Here is a 21,049-nt window from a genome sequence, read left to right on the forward strand (position 1 = left end):
TGCTTGTCACACCAGAGGCGAAAAAGCCTCCACTTCAGAGCATACAGTTTCCTAGTGCAGCGAGCCCTAGCATTTAGCAGAGTCTCTGTCACCTCAGTTGAGAGGTCTGCATCTAGGAGCTGGTCCCCCTCAGGGGCCAGACCGAAAGCTTCCACATCTCGGGGCGGGGGTGAACAATTGCCCCCTGCGCCTGAGAGAGGAGATCCCTCCTGACGGGAACCTCCCATGGAGTGCCGTTCAGGAGGGAGACTAGGTCCGTGAACCAAACCCGAAAGGGCCAACGGGGGGCAACTAGGAGAAAGTTGACCCGGTCGTGGCACACTCTGACTAGGACTTGCAGGACCAGAGCTACCGGGGGAAAGGCATACAGACGGAGCCTCGGCCACATCCATACCAGAGCATCCAGGCCCAACGGGGCCAGGTGAGAGAGGGAGAACCACAGCGGACAGTGGGTCAACTCCTCTGAGGCGAACAAATCCACTTCCGCCCGGCCGAAAATCTGAGAGATTCGCTCCACCACGTGAGGGTGAAGATGCCGCTCCCCGGGCCTCAGCACCTGCCTCGACAGGAAGTCTGCCTCCCGATTTACACGCCTTGGGATAAAATCCGCTCTTAGCGAAAGAAATCTGGTCTCTGCCCAGAGCAGAATCTGCCACGCCAACCTGAACAGGGGGCGTGAACGCAGACTGCCCTGATGGTTGATATAGGACACCACCGCGGTGCTGTCTTTTCGCACTAGGACATGACAGCCCTCGAGGTGCGGGAGAAAGTGTTGCAATGCTAGAAACACAGCCCTCATCTCCAGGCAATTTATGTGCCATGAGACAGGGGCTCTCCCATAGACCTTGGGCCGGGCGGCCATCTAAGGCTGCGCCCCAGCCCGAGAGCGAGGCATCCGTCGAAAGAGTCCTGCGACGGTGACACGCCCCTGAAATGGGACCCAAGGCCAAGAACCGGGGTTTTTTCCACATAAGGAGGGTACGAAGCCCACGGCGGGTAACCCGTATAACCTTGAGGGGATGCCTGCGAGGATGAAAGCCCGCCCCCTTGAGCCAGAGCTGGAATGGCCTCATGTGAAGCAAACCCAAAGGAATAACGTCGGCTGCTGCTGACATGAGGCCGAGCACCCTCTGTGCCTCGGCAACAGAGAGGCTACGGCCTAGCCGAATAGCTTTCACCGCTGACAAGATGGAGGCCACCCGAGTGGGAGACAGATGTGCCCGCATCGTGGTGGAGTCCCTTCCGGCAGAATGCTTATGTGGAAATAAGCATCCTTGAGGTCGATCGTGACAAACCAGTCCTCGGATCTGATCTGGGACACGATCATCTTGAGCGTTAGCATCTTGAACTTGTAAGTCTTCAGAGTACAGTTCAGAGCCCGCAGGTCCAGAATCAGATGCCCCCCGTCCTTCTTGGGAACAACAAAATATCGGCTGTAAAAGCCGGAGTCCCGCTCTGGGAGGGGAACATGCTCTATGGCCCCTTTCTCCAGAAGTGAGAGGAGTTCCTCCCGGAGGAACACCGCCTGGTGCCCGCCCACATTTGTGGGCAACACACCCTGAAAACACGGAGGACGGGAGGAAAACTGGATCCTGTACCCCCTTTCTACAGTATTCAGGACCTACTGAGACACCCTGAGAGGTCCTGGTTAGGCTTCGTGACCTCGGCTTCCTGCGGAGACCAGGCCTCCAGTCCCCGGTGTCGCCTGATACCAGAGACCAGGGAAGGGGACGCCGAAAGCGGTTCGCGAGGAAGCGGAAGCGCGGTAAGCGAGCGGGCGTCCGTGCTAGGCTAAAAACAAACCCTAGCCGGCCAGCTCTCCTGTCCATTCTACTATCCAACGTTTGCTCCCTGGACAATAAACTGGACTACATCCGACTCGAACGCTCTACTCGGAGAGAGGTTAGAAACTGCTGTGTGTTTGTTTTCACGGAGACGTGGTTCAGCGACAGAGTTCCGGACGCCGCCATTCAGCTGGACGGGCTAACTTCATTTAGAGCCGACAGAAATGAAGCTCTTTGCGGTAAGACTCGCGGTGGTGGTGTGTGTGTTTATATCAACACAGAATGGTGCAAGAACTCTGTGCTTGTTTCTACTTACTGCTCATCGTCAGTAGAGTTTGTGACTGTTAGATGCAGACCATTTTATTTACCACGGGAATTTACTACTGTTTACATTGTCAGAGTTTAAATTCCTCCTAGCGCTAATGCTAAAGAGGCGCTAAGTGAGCTATACGGAGCTATTAGCGTTCACCCCGACGGACTTTTTATCATCGCCGGAGATTTCAACCATGCAAATTTTAAGTCAGTGCTCCCTAAATTCCATCAGCATGTGGACTTTGCTACGAGAGGTGAAAACTCGCTGGATCTTGTTTACACAAACATTCCCGGCACGTACCGTGCGGAGCCCCGCCCCCACCTCGGCTACTCAGACCACATCACTGTTATGCTAATTCCTGCATACAGACCACTCGTCAGACGCTCAAAACCGGTTCTGAAGCAGGTGAAAACCTGGCCAGCAGGAGCCACTTCTGCTCTTCAGGACTGCTTTGAGTGCACTGACTGGAATATCTTCAGGGAGGCTGCAACCAACGGCGACTCCGTCAACTTGGAGGAGTACACGTCAGCAGTGACCAGTTACATCGGCAAGTGCATTGATGACGTGACCGTCTCCAAGACCATCACTACACGCCCCAACCAGAAGCCGTGGATGATTGCTAATGTGCATGCTCTGCTGAGGTCTAGGGACCTAGCCTTCAGAACAGGGGACAGGGTGGCCCTAAGAACAGCAAGGGCCAACCTGTCCCGAGCCATCAGAGAGGCAAAGCGTGCACATGCCCAGACAATCCACAGCCACTTCCAGGACAGCAGAGACACCCGGCGCATGTGGCAGGGCATACAGGCGATCACAAACTACAAGACAGCTTCACCTGCTTGTGATAGCGACGCCTCCCTCCCAGACGCGTTGAACAAGTTCTACGCTCGGTTCGAGGTACAGAACAACGTTACGCCAAGGAAGACCATCCCTCGTCCCGACGACCAGGTACTCTGTCTATCCACGGCCGACGTGAGGAGATCTCTATGCAGAGTTAACCCACGGAAGGCTGCTGGACCAGACAACATTCCTGGCAGGGTGCTCAGAGAATGTGCGGAACAGCTAGCGGATGTCTTTACGGACATCTTCAACATTTCCCTGAGCAGCGCCGTTGTTCCTACGTGCCTCAAAACTACCACCATCGTTCCTGTCCCAAAGAAGTCTACAGTGTCTTGCCTCAATGACTATCGTCCCGTTGCACTCACACCCATAGTTATGAAGTGCTTCGAGAAGCTCGTCATGAGGCACATCAAGACCCAGCTACCACCCTCACTTGACCCCCTACAGTTCGCGTATCGTCCAAACCGCTCCACAGACGATGCCATTACCACAGCCCTCCACTTAGCCCTCACCCATCTGGACAATAAGGACACTTATGTACGAATGCTGTTCATAGACTTTAGTTCAGCATTCAATACAATCATCCCTCAGCACCTGATTGGGAAGCTGAGCCTGCTGGGACTAAACACCTCCCTCTGCAACTGGATCCTGGACTTCCTGACTGGGAGACCTCAGTCAGTCCGGATCGGGAACAGCATCTCCAGCACCACCACACTGAACACTGGAGCTCCTCAAGGCTGCGTGCTCAGTCCACTGCTGTTCACTCTGCTGACTCACGACTGTGCAGCAATGCACAGATCGAATCATATTATTAAGTTCGCCGATGACACGACCGTGGTGGGTCTCATCAACAAGAACGACGAGTCAGCATACAGGGAGGAGGTGCAACAACTAACTGCCTGGTGTGGAGCCAACAACCTTTCTCTGAATGTAGACAAAACTAAAGAGATGGTTGTGGACTTCAGGAGAGCACAGAGCGAACACTCTCCGCTGAACATCGACGGATCATCTGTAGAGATCGTCAAGAGCACCAAATTTCTGGGTGTTCATCTAGCGGAGAACCTCACCTGGTCACTCAACACCAGCGCCATCACCAAGAAAGCCCAGCAGCGTCTCTACTTCCTCCGAAGGCTGAGAAAGGCACATCTCCCTCCCCCAACCCTGACCATGTTCTACAGAGGGACCATTGAGAGCATCCTGAGCAGCTGCATCACTGTCTGGTTTGGGAACTGTACGATCTCGGATCGCAAAACCCAGCAGCGGATAGTGATGACAGCGGAGAAGATCATTGGGGTCTCTCTTCCCTCTATCATGGACACTTACACCACACGCTGGATCCGCAAAGGCAACAGCATTGTCGATGACCCCACACACCCCTCACACACACTCTTCACCCTCCTGCCGTCTGGAAAAAGGTACAGAAGCATTCGGGCCCTCACGACCAGACTGCCTAACAGTTTCTTCCCACAAGCCATCAGACTTCTCAATAACTGAACTGTACTATACTGAGCACAACAGACACACACATCATCTGTATGGACTGCATAGACCCTCACAAAACACACACACTGTTTTGCACACTTTTCTGCTGTTTTTGCACATATTGGACAATATCTCAGTCATCTGCTGTTTTTTGCACAACTCTATATATAATCCAAAGGACCTGCTGCAAAGAACCTGCTGCTGTTCACTCTTTTACTGCACAAAATATTGTTTGAACATTCAGTATTTACACCGGTCGGTCGGCGCTGTTTCTGTTACTGTTTATTGTCTTTTGTGTATTGCATTTTTTGTACTTTTTGTACTGTCTTGTAACTTAATGTCTGCACTGTTTTTTGTCCTGCACTGTCTTTTGTCCTGCACTGTCTTGCTTGTCTTGTCCTGCACTGTTTGTACCAGGTTGCACTTTATGTGGCTAAGACTACTTACATGTCCTTAGCCCTGTTTTTGTTTTATGTAGCACCTTGATCCTGGAGAAACGTTGTCTCATTTCACTGTGTACTGCAACAGCTATATATGGTTGAAATGACAATAAAAAGCTTCTTGACTCTTGACCCCTGGCAGAAGTTTCCACGCTGCCAGGCTGCCTGACAGTGGTGTCAAACTTGTGCAGACCTCCCGGGCGCCCTGAAACAGCGCACCGGCAGGCGCGAACCGGGAAGATCCGCACAAGAAAGGGGAGCCGACACAAGCCCCACTGCCCCCTGAAACGACAAAGGTGGCGGGGCTGGCAGTAGGGGGAGCGTCTCTAAATAGGGCGCTCCCAGTCCCAGTACTCCTTCGTGGCCCGCTTGGCTGAGAGGACAGACCTAAGGTCCTCTCTCACCGGACGGGCCCGGGCATGTGAACCGAGCTCCCTAGTTTTAGACGGGGGGGGGGGGGGGGGGGACGGGCTGCCACACTAGCTCTTCTCACTGCCCTGAGTGAGCTAGAAGGGGGGGGGCTAGATGATGGCCCAGGCTGCTCCCCGCGGCGAGGGAGAAACTCCTTGAACGCCGCTGACTGGCGTTTCACCTCCTGATGCCTGTCGACGACAGTACTAACTGCGTCGCCGAACAAGCCCTGAGGTGAAACTGGGGCGTCCAGGAGAAAGGACTTATCCTTCTCCCTTATGCCCGTCAAATTAAGCCACAAGTGCCTCTCCGTGGCAACCAGCCCAGCCATAGTACGGCCTATAGAGCGGGCCGTCTGCTTCGTGGCACGGAGCGAGAGATCAGTGGCACGGCGGAGCTCGGACACCGCCTGAGGTCCCAGCCCTTCACGGCCATCCAGCTCTGCTAGCAGATCAGCCTGGTAGGCCTGCAAGACCGCCATGGTGTGCAGTGCTGCACCCGCTTGACCCGCTGCCTCATAGGCCTTACCCACAATGGCCGAAGTGGTCCTACATGGCTTGGATGGAAGGGCCAGCTTAGAATGGGCGACACCAACTACCTCCTCAGGCCAATCTAAATTCAGCTTCTCAACAGCCCTAGTTATTACCTCGAGGAGCTCCTTGAATGCGACTGATTGCGTCGGCCGTTCTGAGGTGGAAAGCCCCTCCCCTTCGACATCGAGCTCCTCAGAGCCGGACGTGGAAAGCAGCATGCTCTCTTCCGGGTTGGGAGAAGCGCGAAGCGCGAGCTCCCGAACGCGAAACTGAGCGATCGGAGTCAGGGGAGAGGGCAAGAGAAAGGGGAACACCCGTCTCTTGCTCCGCCTCCACTAACTCAACTTGGGAACCCCATGATTGAAGCTGCCGCGCTGGCTCGGTAGACGCAGGACCCGAACCACGAGGCGCAGCCGAAGCTGAAAATACAGCCAGGCGGGATCGGAGCGTGCGGAGAGGGAATCCCTCACAATGCACGCAGCCGGCTCCCTCGAGAGCCGACCGGGCATGCTCCTCTCCCAAACACACCACACAAAGAGAATGCGAGTCGCCCGCCGTGATAAAGCGGGGGCACGGATGCACGCATCTCTTAAAGTGCTTAGACTGTAACATTTTGCCTAGTCCTTCCCTATTTTTTTTCCCTGCACTTGACAGACAGACAAACGACACACATACACAGAGCGCTTCCTGAAGACAAAGAAAGCTGGAGCAGCATGACGTAGATGCCCTTATATGGACTTGCTGGCGAGTAATTACTCCGTCACGTGTCCTTTCCGAGCCATTAAATGGCGTGTGTGCACACAGAGCTTCAGACACAACTTCCTCAAAGAAGCATTCCCATAGCGTCAGCACTGACACAGCGTCAAGTTCCCTCGAAAGGGAACCGTTGTTATACTGTATGTACTTAAATTTTTGGGTACACACAACATTGCTTATTTAAAAATATATGTAACATGATAGAATCTACTAAGTAATTGCAAGTTAAGTTAACTTAAAATTTAAGCTCATTTATGTTACAAAAAGACAATTAATTGAGTTGAACCAATGTAAAATTTTAACTTACTGTAGATTATCAGCTATTGGTCTGCATATTGTACTGCTGCTTTAATGGGTTAAACACAGAGCACAAATTCCTAGTATGGGTCACCATATGTCACTTCACTAAAATAAATTACACATGCAAATCACACAAAATATAGCATTTCACTTTATTTTTTGAAACAGGCTGCAATGCAATGGTGAAGCCTAAAACCACACATCATGAATGTACACCAAATGTGTCACATTAACAAATGAAAGTTCACTTCCAACAGGATACTTCCTTCATGCTGCCCCCTTTGCAACACTTTCTTGCTCTGAACTAGAAGGAGAAAAAAAAAAACAGTTTTATATTTAGTATGAATAGGCAAGACATTGCAGTGTCTTACTAACATAGACCTTTTCAGTAAAAGACTGTATATACTAAAATGACCTAATATTACACGGACCAGGCCGGGAACAGAATTATCTTAAATTAAGCATTAACACATACAGTAATTATAAAGCTATAATACTCTAATCTACATACACAGTTAATAACCTACATAATGTAATCATGAATATACAGCACAGGTTAATTACCTTAAAATGTCAGAACATCTAAGAAACCACAATGAAGTGACATTTCTTTTGTCTCACAGAAACTTTTGATAAGACATTGAAAGTGAATCATAATTTCTCTAACTGTTATTTCTTCTCCATTACATCCCATGAAAGATCTACAGACTTTAGATAAGGACTCTTGGAATGTTCTACCAAAAAGCATCTGGTCTTCACTGGATGTAGGAACAACGAGGTGGTATTTATTTTCTCCTCAGTTTAATGTAGTGCAAAAACCAGAAAAAGGCAAAAAAGTAAATAGTTCCCTCCTTTAATTAAGGGGGCTTCACGGGCATTTGGGCAGAAGTCCAGGTTTCAAACCTAGGCAGTAGGAGGGAGACGGCAGGGTAGAGATGAAACTGTCCTCTCCAGGAGCGTAGCAAAGGCTCAGCCGGCAATTTGAAGTCCCAGGTCAGCTGGATGTGTCTGTAAAAGACTATCAGAAAAACAAGAAGCATTAGATCCGATAGGCACGCCCCCTTTTCCCCTCTCCAGCCGCTGAGCCTCGCTTCCTGCTGTGCTTTCCTCCTGGAGGGTGAATGCTCCAGCGGCGCTCCTGATTGGCCCGTGATTTTCGGCGGGAGTTTCGGCCGCTCCGCCTCGCTCTCACTCCCCGCAGCGCTAGCCACGGTGCTGAAGTTCGAGAGCTCGCGCTTAGTGTCGCTGACCAAGGTGCTGAACCGTCGACTTTTACACTCTCCTGCTTCTTGGCTGCCGATGCAGTGGGCAAAGAGCGGTTTTTTCTCCATGCATTTGCGGCGGTGCATGTGCCGCCATTACACTGTGTACAAAGCCAGATCCACGAAGATCTCCATGATGTGTTGGAGTGGAAGATCTCGAGTGTCCTGTAAAGAGCCCTGACTCTGAATGGGTGATTCTTTTGGTTGATTTTTCACCCAATCTCTGTGCACTCAAAAGAAAAGCTTGATGTAGTCAAATAATCAGTACAGAAATATAAACCCTGAGCTCTCACCCTGGTCCAACGTGTTCTATGCAGCTGGACCGGACCTAGACTCGAGTTCACCGACTTTGATCCAAATCTTGCATCTGGTTTCTTTGAAAAGGTAATTCAATAAACAGATAGTTTACACGGCTGTCTGTCTCAACATAGTTCACTTCTTTCAAACCACATAGCAAATCGAGTTTATTAGAAATCAATTTTCCAAACCCACTTTAATTGAAACTGTGAAAGTCTTGTAGATATTTTAATTTTGTATTATATTTAATGCTGTAAGACGAATGTTATGTTTGAGATGATTTAAAAATACTTTTTATAAATGGTTATAAATGAAATTTCTTTTCTGTCAGTCATTTTACCTTATATATATATATATATTTAAAAGTATTGTAGTTATTTTAACTTCGTATTATATTTAAGTTTGAGATCATTTTTAAAGGCCATGCAATGACAGCATTAATTAGAGAAGCAGCCAAGAGGCCAATGGTAACTCTGGAGGAGCTGCAGAGATCCACAGCTCAGGTTGGAGAATCTGTCCACACTATTAGTGTTGCACTCCACAAATCTGGTCTTGGAAGAGTGGCAAGAAAAAAGCCATTGTTGAAAGAAAGCCATAAGAAATCTCGTTTGCATTTTGCAAACATCATGTGGAAGAAGGTTCTTTGGTCAGATGAGTCCAAAATTGAACTTTTTGGGCAAAATTCAAAATGTTATGTTTGGCAGAAACCTAACACTGCACATCACCCTGAACACACCATGGACAGAAGGGACAGTGAGCATGGTCAGAGTTGATGGGAAGATGAATGGAGACAAATACAGGGCAAACCTAGATGAAAACTTGTTAGAGTCTGCAAAAGACATGAGCCTGGGGCAGAGGTTCACCTTCCAGCAAGACAATGACCCTAAACATACAGCCGGAGCTACAATGGAGTGGTTTAGATCAAAGCATATTCATGTGTTAGAATGGCTCAGTCAAATCAAGACCTAAATCCAATTGAGAATCTGTGGTGAGACTTAAAATTTGCTTATGCTCACCATCCAATCTGACAGAGCTTGAGCTATTTTGCAAAGATAAATGGGTAAAAATGTCACTCTCTAGATGTGCAAAGCTGGTAGAGACGTATCCCAAAAGACTTGCAGTGGAAGGTTTTGTCTACAAAGTATTGACTCAGTGGGGCTGAATAAAATTGCATGCCAAACTTTTCAGATATTTATTTGTAAATAAAATTTGGAGACCATTTATCATTTTCCTTCCACTTCACAATTATGTGCCACTTTGTGTTGGTCTATGACATAAAATCCTAATAAAATACATTTTTGTTTGTGGTTGTAACGTGTCAAAATGTGAAAAAGTTCAGTGGGTATGAATACTTTTGCAAGGCACTGTATATTATAGGAAAATCAAACTGAAGGTGAAAAGACTAGATTCATGGATGAGTATTTTTCAATCAGTGATTGTTTTATTCCTTAAGAATTACAGATTTACAGTATTACATAATTTCATGTGATGAATACATATTTAACCCTATATATGTAAATATCCCATTCATTTGTTTTATAGATTTTGCAGCAGACCAAGTTGATTGTGGTTCACTAAGCAGCTCATATGGATTCCTTTAATATGTTCCTCTATGTGTCATGTGTTACCATCATCATACCGACTCTAATGTCTGTTCAGTTGATAAAACACACATTTAATGTCTTCTGTTATTAAAGAATGATAGAATTTCAACAAGTTATTTAACTTCTCATAATTTCTAGAAAACTGAAGTGAAATTTGCTTAGCAGTAATACACTGGAAAAGCATTAAAAAAAGGTAAATTGATTGATAAAAAATGAAATAAATCAAAATAAATCATAAATAAAGTTACTAAAAATCATTTCAAACGTTAAATAAAACATTAAATATAATACAAAATGAAAATGTCTAAAATGTTTATAGAACGGTGTTGTAAAATATTTTCATCTTATTTAATGATTCCTGGATAAATGTTAAACTTTAGACACACCCTTGGACATTGGACACACCGTATGTATGAATATACAAAAAGTGTTTTAACTTGTTTTACATCATATATTGTATGTCTGTTTTTTCACAGCTTCTGGGCTTGGCACTGTAGCACGGCCACAACACGGAAACTTGGCACAAGTTAACTGTTCAATAAAAAACACATGTACTGACTCATGTTTATTTAAACCATGACAATATATATATATATATATATATATATATATATATATATATATATATATATATATATATATATATATATATATATATATATATATATATTGTTTCCAAGTGCTGAGTGTACTGAATTAAATTGGTCCATGTCCATTACTCTATGTAAATGATAAAAAAAGGTTTCAATGCTAATTGATTCATATTGTTCATTTGTCTTGAATTTGATTCCATAGAGACATTTTCCATCTTGATGTGGCCAAAGTGAAATGGAGGTGAAATGCTCTCAATCTTCAAATATAATACATTTTCAACCAATTGTATTATTGGATGACTATTTATTTATTTATTATTTTTTATTAGGTGTTTATGTGTTTGCTAATGGCCAGTGCATGCTCTTTGATTAAAATTATTTATTTATTTATTTAATTTCTGAGTATGAAAGTTTAGAGTTTGCTTAATGTTCGTGTAAGTTCTGAGGCATGTTATTCCCAAATGCAACATCAAGATGAACATCTGGTTTCAGACCCCAACTTTTCAAGCTTGCCTAAAACTGTCCAAGATACTACATTTCTTATCTCATTGTGCCACATGATTATCAGGTGATCGTGCCAAGTAGTTATTACATTAGCTTATAATATATGCAGTTTAATGTGTACCAATTTAAACATGGACATTATGTATGACTTATCACTCCACTCAGAAAAATGTTTATCTATTAGCAGCAGGGAAAACAAAAAAGTACAAAAGGTCTTACGGAAGGACTTTTGATGACCACTGAAGTTTTTGCCATTGGATGTGTTAGATTAGCAGTTAAGGTGTTGGACTACTGATCGGACGGTTGTGAGTTTAAATCCCAGGTCCACCAATCTGCCACTTCTGGCCCCATGAGCAAAGCCTTTAACCCTCATTTGTATAAAATCAGTTTAAATGCCAGTTGTTCTGGAAAAGTGCATCTACCAAATGCCAAATGTGTCTAACAACTGGAAAATAAAGTACTTAAAATATTTAAACTAATTCTTAAGAGTGTGTGGTGACCTGACCCCTCTGTGAATAACTGGAAATGATCCAAATCTTCTATGATTCACATGTTACACACCCAGCTATTTTTGGTTTCAATCAGTTCCTTGAGACCACTTAATAAGTTTGTTTAATAAGTTTTTAATTTTTACTTCATAGAATTTCTAGAAAACTGCAGTGAAATTTGCTTAGCAATAATACACTGGAAAAGCAATTAGAAAAAATAATGTAAAATACTGACAAAAAAATGTATCAAAATAAATCATAAATAAAAAGTCTCTAAAAATCATCTCAAACTTTAAATAAAACATTAAAGCAGAAAGAAAACTGTCAAAAGTGAAAGGCTAGTTGTGCCAATAATGTTACTATTAGCCAGCAGTAGCTAAGAACACCTACTAGTGACTTCATAGTACCTGTGATGACAAAATCTCTACAGGTGTAATTTTACATTAAGGCTTTATTGCTCAGACATTTATTGCTTGGAGAACAGTATATAAGTATAGAAAAAAATGTACTTATTTATTTTATTAATATGGCTCTGCATCATTGGAAGACCAGCAGAATAATTCAAATCACATTTTTTATTGGTTTACAGATTAGGAAAAATCATGAATGGTGGGATACACAACATTGGTAAGCTGAGCAGACTTAACAATGTTGATGAATATGAACTACAAACTTTCCAAAAAAGTTTCCTTTGACTGAAGTTAACTAACATGAATAAACCATGTTTAACCCCATTGCTACAATAAAACACAAGCGGATTTCACTTACATGAAAAAAGTCGGTCATGTTAACATGGTTCAGTTAATGTGTTCACAACCAATTAGGATTTCGCACAATAGATAATGTTCAAAATCGAGCTTTCATAATATGAGTTAAAGAAACCTTAAAATTGAGCATTAACACATACAGTAATTATAAAGCTATAATACTCTAATCTACATACAGTGTCAGTTACAGTCTTAATACCGAAAGCAAAAGCGCTTACGTTAAACACTAACTGCGGCAGGACAGAAAATACACACAAAATAATCAATATGTGACCTGAGTCCAGTGACACACTTCCATTTTCTTGCCTGTGTCAGTGTTTAAATTACACACTTTATTTTTTTTTCATAAATAATATCTGACTACTGCTCTTTTTCACACTTTTTTAAAATACTTTTCACTTTCCTGCTGCAGTTAATGCATTTGGAGAAGACTTTTGTTTTGTTTTCTCAGTTTACTCTGATGATCTGAAAGCTTCAAGTGATCCAGCTTTATCTAAACGTCTGAGTTGTAGAGAGTGGAAAGCAAAATATTGTACATCGTGTAAAATGTATACAAAGTGTGTGGTAGTCATTTTAGGAGAGTGAAAAGGAACTTAGTGAATAAGTTTAATCAAGTTAAAATGAAACATAATTAGAGTAGTTGTGAGAATAATTGTATAATAACAATCTTTTCTGGTAATGTTGCAGACTTTTTGTATAGAGTACATTGTTCTCTCTCTCTCTCACTCACACACACACACACACACACACACACACACACACACACACACACACACACACACACACACACACACACACACACACACACACACACACACATTCCCCCCAACCCCCACACCCATAAACATTACCTCTCTATCTTACACATACACACAGATGCCTTGACCTTAGTTTAACCCCCTCCCCACCCCATCACACTTGCAACACCAAAAGCAGTTCTAAGAAACATGATACCTTGGCTGGAGAGGTTCCTACTTTGAGATAACGACCAAGACAGCTTTTGTGGACACTCGCATTAAGCTTTGCACAAACACATTACGCCATCCTTCTTCCTGTACGACTATATATTCTTCTTCTTCTTCTTCTTCTTCTTCTTCTTCTTCTTCTTCTTCTTCTTCTTCTTCTTCTTCTTCTTCTTCTTCTACCGCTTATCCGGGGCCGGGTCGTGGGGGCAGCAGTCTAAGCAGGGATGCCCAGACTTCCCTCTCCCCAGACACTTCCTCCAGCTCTTCCGGGGGAATACCGAGGCGTTCCCAGGCCAGCCGAGAGACATAGTCCCTCCAGCGTGTCCTAGGTCTTCCCCGGGGCCTCCTCCCGGTTGGACATGCCCGGAACATCTCCCCAGGGAGGCGTCCAGGAGGCATCCGAAACAGATGCCCGAGCCACCTCAGCTGACTCCTCTCGATGTGGAGGAGCATTGGGTCTACTCTGAGCTCCTCCCGAGTGACCGAGCTCCTCACCCTATCTCTAAGGGAGCGCCCAGCCACCCTGCGGAAGAAACTCATTTCGGCCGCCTGTATCTGGGATCTCGTCCTTTCGGTCATGACCCAAAGCTCATGACCATAGGTGAGGGTAGGAACGTAGATCGACCGGTAAATAGAGAGCTTCGCCTTGTGGCTCAGCTCTTTCTTCACCGCAACAGATCGGTATATCGACCGCATCACTGCAGAAGATACACCAATCCACCTGTCGATCTCCCGCTCCATCCTTCCCTCACTCGTAAACGAGACCCCAAGATACTTAAACTCCTCCACTTGAGGCAGGAGCTCTCCACCAACCTGAAGGGGGCAAGCCACCCTTTTCCGACTGAGAACCATGGCCTCGGACTTGGAGGTGCTGATTCTCATCCCCGCCGCTTCACACTCGGCTGCAAACCGTCCTAGTGCACGCTGAAGGTCCTGATTTGACGAAGCCAACAGGACAACATCATCTGCAAAAAGCAGAGACGAAATCCTGTGGTCCCCAGGACCCCCTCCGGACCCCCTCCGGCCCCATACTGCGCCTAGAAATCCTGTCCATATAAGTGATGAACAGGACCGGTGACAAAGGGCAGCCCTGCCGGAGTCCAACATGCACCGGGAATAAGTCTGACTTACTGCCGGCAATCAAACCAAACTCCTGCTCCGGTCATATAGGGACCGGACAGCCCTTAACAGAGGGCCCCGGACCCCATACTCCCAGAGCACCTCCCACAGGTCACCACGAGGGACACATTCGAAAGCCTTCTCCAAATCCACAAAACACATGTGAACTGGTTGGGCAAACTCCCATGAACCCTATATATTCTTGTTTTACTTAATAAACTTTGGAATTTCTCTATGAAAGACTTTGACTAGTGTGTTCATTGAGACTTCCCAGAGTACTCGCCGGGAACCAGAAACTGAGCAGAGGCTGAATTTATTTACCCTGCCCAGGCGGCAGACGAAAAGAGGGTTACCCTGCCCAGGCGGCAGACGAAAAGAGGGTTACCCTGCCCAGGCGGTGGATGAGAATTCCTTACAGTTCTGATAAAGAGCAGATCTAGCCATGTAGACATTGTGCTTCACCAGAGGTTTTCCTGTGTTAGCGTTGTTAAGACACGGTTCACTGGGACACTGGGCTTCGGGAAGCATCTAGAACCATCCACGAGTCAAAGCATTAGTTTCTATTGAGAAGGGTTTTAATGATTGAAATCCTAACAGATTATAATCTTAGACACGGGAGGCATAGGAAACCAGTCCTTAAATCATCCGGCATGCTTACTGCAGACAGTAACTCTTAATTAAATCTCGCAAAACACAGGGATTTTTAAAATAAAAAAAAAATTCAAAAAGCAATTTTAAGAAAGTAAATGGGAATTTTGGAATTTTATACTATTCTTGAAAAAAAAAAAATCTTTATACTTATTGATAATTAAGATCCAGCCTTCATGAATTTAGTTGAGGTGAAATATTTTAAAATATATAATTTAAAATGTTTATTTGATTTTTCAGTTTAAAATTTTTATCATTATATGTTGGAGAGTTGTATAATAGTTTGCTTGCAGCTATATGTTATAACTTTGATCTGTAATATGTATGTCTTTGTTGTTGTAATATGTATGAGATGGGAGACGAGTACTTAAAACTCATGTTTGATCCGGGGGTGGTTTGTGGAGTGTTTAATTATTATTTATTTATTTTTTTATTCATTTTTTTTTTATTAGTTGTCGAAATTAATAAAAGGTTATAACTTTGATCTGTAATATGTATGTCTTTGTTCCAGATGAGATGAGAGACGAGTACTTAAAACTCATGTTTGATCCGGGGGTGGTTTGTGATAGGGTTACCCCCTCCCCTCAGACTGGATGTTTGTGAAAGGGTTATCTACAACATCACACACACACCCCACACACACACACACACATACAGTATACACACACGACCACACACACACAACCACACACACACACACACACACACACAACCACATACACAAACACACACTCACACACACACACACACACACACACACACACACACACACACACACACACACACACACACACACACACACACACACACACACAATATGTTTTCCTTTCACGGAGGTTTGAGATTGAAAAAATGTATTGAAAAATAATCTATCACTTTTGTAACATGCACTTCACTTTGCATAGTGACAGCAGTTTATTGACAGCATCTTAATTCAGTAACATTTTATTAACTATTTAAAAAAATAAATAAATAAATAAATAAATAAATAAATAAATAAATAGATAAATAGATAAATAAATAAATAAATAAATAAATAAATAAATAAATAAATAAATAAATCCACAAACCACCCCCGGATGAAACATGAGTTTTAAGTACTTCTCTCCTAGCTCATTTGGAACTAAGAAATATGTATGACAGGTCAATATTTTGACCTTCATTTAATTTCTTAATTCTTTTCTGTATTATTCTCTTATTCTCATTTCTTGTCAGGGCAATAAAACTAGATTGTTTTCTTTTACACCCCCAGATCAAACATGTGAGTTTAAATATACCAGATCAAAGTTATAACCCTTTATTAATTTCAACAACTAATTTCAAATAAATAAGTAAAAATAAATGAATAAATAAATAAATAAATAAATAAATAAATAAATAAATAAATAAATAAATAAATAAATAAAAACTTCACAAACCTCCCCCGGATCAAACATGAGTTTTAAGTACTCGTCTCCCATCTCATTTGGAAAAAGACATACGTATTACAGATTAAAGTTATAACCTTTTATTAATTTCAACAACTATTTCAAATAAATAAATAAATAAATAAATACAATTAAAAAATAAATCATAATTCAGAAATTAATCATAATTAAAAAACTTTGACCTATTTCTTTTATCGCTAATGACAGCTGTCATATATGACAGCGGAGAGACATATAAACTGTCAAGTTAATGAAAGTTACCCCTTATCCCTCTCTATCAGTGTTTTGGGAATGTTCTATCAAAAAACATCTGGTCTGCATTAGATCATTATCCTGCTTTAAAAAAATCACATTTCATCAATAAAACACAACCTGACCAACACCAATGTAGTAACAAAAAGATCCAGCCATGTTCATATGTGTAATTTAAAGTACCCTGATAGATGAGTTTGCCATCAGACTCCTACATCTTTACATTTTTACATTTTTTGCAGAACAAACAGACACCGCAGACCAGATATTTTTTGATAGAACATTCCCAAAACCCTGATCTATAGCCCATAGAGCTTCTATCTAATGCAGTAGAAAAGACATTGTAGATTTTTGATGCTTTATGACACAAAGGAATGTTCAGTTTAAGGAAATTAAACCCTGAGGGGTGAAAAGCTTATGAAAGCTGAATTCCAAATAATAGCATTCACACACACACACACACACACACACACACACACACACACACACACACACACACACACACACACACACACACACACACACACACACACACACACACTTGTTCCTTTTTTATTTGGTATAAATACGATCATATACAGTAACTATAATGCTGTAATACTATAATCTACATACACAGTAATCTACATACACAGTTACTAACCTACATAATGTCATCAAGAATAAACTGCACACTTACAAGGAACTGATGAAGCAGGTAGCAAGAAATGTCTTCTTTAAAAGACGTCCTGTGAAAGATGCAAGTTTGTGGATGAGACAGAAAATTCGTGCTCTCTTATTTATATCAGATAAAAAGGATGGTGCTGAGTCTCACATCACACTTCCAAGTATCAAGTGTGTGTGTTTGTGTGTCCACTCTGTTAGATGGAAATCAGATTACACAAGCTTTTCACCCCTCCGTGGTTAATTTCCTTAAACTGTCAGAAAGAACAATAATGTGGTTTATTATTTAGTGAACATTCCTTTTTGTTACTCAACCTTGTGATGACATGTTAACACGGAATCATGGTTTCTGTAACAGATACAGTGGAATTTTCTCCAACCTACAAAACATTTAGCCTGTTTATAATAAGTATCAGAAATCTACAATGTCTTCTCTGTTGCATCCAATGGAAGCTCTATAGGCTTTAGATCAGGGCTCTGGAAATGTTCTATCAAAAAGCATTTTAAGTTGCCTTCAAACCATCAAAAGGTTAAAATCAATGAAAATGTTTCTAAATGCTGGACTAAACCTTATCCACGTTCTCTGTAGCTGTTTAATATACAGTACAGGACACCTGGACATCACAGCCATGTGTACAGTATGTCCCCAAAGTGTTACACCAAAACTGAAGGTAAACTGTTGTCTATAATATGTAGGATTACATTTCACTGTAACTAAGAGGCTTATACCTGTTCCTGAATCTCAGTGCTCCTGTGTACAAAGCCAGTTCCATGAAGATCTCCATGATGTGTTGGAGGTTGGAGTAGAAGATCTTGAGTGTCCTGTAAAGAGCCCCGACTTTAAGTGAGTGATACTTTTGGTTGAGTTTTTCCTCCCAATCTCTGTGCACATCCCGGTGCTTTGACAACAGTTATAATTAAACCGAACAGGAAAATGATTTACTTTCATTTCTATCTTTTATGTCATTTTATTTAACATCATATGTATTTAAATTGTCCAGTGTATTATTGCTAAGCAAATTTCACTTCAGTTTTCTAGCAATTATGAGAAGTAAAATAATAGGTCTTAAGGAACTGAGTGAAACCAAAATTCGCTCTGTGTGTGTGTGTGTGTGTGTGTGTGTGTGTGTGTGTGTGTGTGTGTGTGTGTGTGTGTGTGTGTGCGTGTGTGTGTGTGTGTGTGTGTGTGACTGAAACATAGAAGATTTGGATCATTTCCAGTTACTCACAGATGGGTGAGGTCATCACACACTCTTAACAATTACTCACTCATCTCACTCATTTTCTACCGTTTCCTCCGAACTTCCTCGGGTCACGGGGAGCCTGTGCCTATCTCAGGCGTCATCGGGCATCGAGGCAGGATACACCCTGCACGGAGTGCCAACCCATCGCAGGGCACACACACACTCTCATTCACTCACGCATTCACACACTACGGACAATTTTCCAGTGATGCCAATCAACCTACCATGCATGTCTTTGGACCGGGGGAGGAAACCGGAGTACCTGGAGGAAACCCCCGTGGCACGGGGAGAACATGCAAACTCCACACACACAAGGCGGAGGCGGGAATCGAACCCCGACCCTGGAGGTATGAGGTGAACGTGCTACCCATTAACAATTAGTTTAAATAATTTAAGTACTTTATTTGCCAGGTGTTAGACACATTTGCCATTTGGTAGATGCCCTTTTCCCGAACAACTGGCATTTAACCTCATTTAATACAAATGAGGATTAAGGGCATTGCTCATGGGGCCAGAAGTGGTTACATCTGAGTTTTGATTACTGTTAATAGAAATTTTCGGAATAGAGTGGCTGCCATACAGGTGTAACTTCTATACAACATGCATCTGGTTATCCTTATGTGACAATCTCATCCAATACAATAAAGAAACAAAGTGAAATTAATGCAGCAAAAAGAGAGAAATGAAATAAAACACAACAAAGACAGAAAGCAAGGAAGAAGGAAGCTGTGGAAAATAAACTAGAAGAAATGGTGAAACCTCCTCATGACAGTAACTGTAACTGACAGGATGAACACATGGAGAAATACCATTTTTACTTTTTTAATTCTTCACCGTGTTCCCAAAAGAACTGTTTGTGAAAAGGTGGATGATATTTTATTAAATCAACATAAAAAAAATTGTTTTAGAATCATTAGTGGTCTGAACTTTATTACAAATCAAATTTCCAAACCCACTTTAATTGAAACTGTAAAAGTCTTGTAGATATTTTAATTTTGTATTATATTTAATGTTTTATTTATAGTTTGAGATGATTTTTAGCGACTTTTTATTTATGATTTATTTTGATTTATTTCTTTTTTGTCAGTCATTTTACCTTTTTTTTAAATGCTTTTCCTATGTATTATTGCTAAGAAATTATGAGAAGTAAAATAACTTGTTAATGAAATTCTATCATTCTTTAGTAAGAGAAGACATTAAATGTGTGTGTTTTATCAACTGAACAGACATCAGAGTGGGGATGATGATGGTAACACACGACACATAAAGGAATCCATATGAGCTGTTTAATAAACCACAATCAACTTTGTCTGCTGCAAAATCTATTAAACAAATGAATGGGATATTTACATATATAGGGTTAAACATGTATTCATCACATGAAATTATGTAAGACTGTAAAGCTGTAATTCTTAAGGAATAAAACAATCACTGATGAAAAAATACTCATCCATGAATCTAGTCTTTTCACCTTCAGTTTGATTTTCCTGGAATATATATAGTGCCTTGCAAAAGTATTCATACCCACTGAACTTTTTCACATTTTGACACGTTACAACCACAAACAAAAATGTATTTTATTAGGATTTTATGTCATAGACCAACTCAAAGTGGCACATAATTGTGAAGTGGAATGAAAATGATAAATGGTCTCCAAATTTTATTTACAAACAAATATCTGAATAGTTTGGCATGCAATTTTATTCAGCCCCACTGAGTCAATACTTTGTAGACCAAACCTTCCGCTGTAAGTCTTTTGGGGTACGTCTCTACCAGCTTTGCACATCTAGAGAGTGACATTTTTACCCATTTATCTTTGCAAAATAGCTCAAGCTCAGTCAGATTGGATGGTGAGCATAAGCAAATTTCATTCAGAGTCGGGGCTCTGGACAGGACACTCGAGATCTTCCACTCCAACCTCCAACACATCATGGAGATCTTCATTGAACTGGATTTGTAAACAGTGTAATGGAGGCACATGCACCGCCGCAAATGCATGGAGAAAAAAACGCTCTTTTCCCACTGCATCGGCAGCCAAGAAGCAGGAGAGTGTAAAAGGCAGCGGTTCAGCACCATGGTTAGCGGCACTAAGCGCGAGGTCCCGAACTTCAGCACCGTCGCCAGCGCCGCAGGCAGTGAGAGCGAGGCGGAGCGGCCGAAACTCCCGCCGAAAATCAGGGGCCAATAAACAGCGCTGCTGGAGCATTCACCCTCCAGGAGGAAATCACAGCAGGAAGAAAAGTGGGCGTGCCTTATCTAAATTATGTAGAGCTTTCATGGGATGTAATGGAGAAGAAATCATAACAGTTAGAGAAATTATGATTGACTTCCAATGTCTTATCAAAAGTTCATGTGAGACA

At 42.7% G+C, this 21,049-nt stretch overlaps 2 protein-coding genes across 24 annotated transcripts in view; both read left to right on the top strand.

Moving 5' to 3' along the window:
• The window catches only part of LOC113651616 (aerolysin-like protein), a 382,868-nt gene that overhangs the window by 328,515 nt on the left and 33,304 nt on the right, over window positions 1-21,049 (top strand). The window contains exons 2-9 of one of the 23 annotated variants that reach the window (XR_007137825.1): window positions 7,556-8,502; window positions 10,496-10,570; window positions 10,815-10,853; window positions 11,105-11,180; window positions 12,194-12,231; window positions 18,035-18,116; window positions 18,192-18,289; window positions 18,647-18,840. The exons of 3 other annotated variants lie outside the window; for them this stretch is intronic. The gene's annotated coding sequence lies outside the window, so the exon portion shown is untranslated. Of the gene's footprint in view, window positions 1-7,555; window positions 8,503-9,957; window positions 10,065-10,157; window positions 10,213-10,495; window positions 10,571-10,814; window positions 10,854-11,104; window positions 11,181-12,193; window positions 12,232-18,034; window positions 18,117-18,191; window positions 18,290-18,646; window positions 18,841-21,049 lie in introns of those variants that run through there. 19 more of the 23 variants (XR_007137833.1, XR_007137832.1, XR_007137835.1 and 16 more) reach the window with 19 other exon arrangements.
• LOC113637471 (aerolysin-like protein) overlaps window positions 1-21,049 on the top strand; it is a 55,395-nt gene that overhangs the window by 5,567 nt on the left and 28,779 nt on the right. The gene's annotated exons all lie outside the window — the stretch shown is intronic.

This window comes from Tachysurus fulvidraco, chromosome 15 (assembly GCF_022655615.1).
Source record: "Tachysurus fulvidraco isolate hzauxx_2018 chromosome 15, HZAU_PFXX_2.0, whole genome shotgun sequence".
Taxonomy (NCBI): Eukaryota; Metazoa; Chordata; class Actinopteri; order Siluriformes; family Bagridae; genus Tachysurus; species Tachysurus fulvidraco.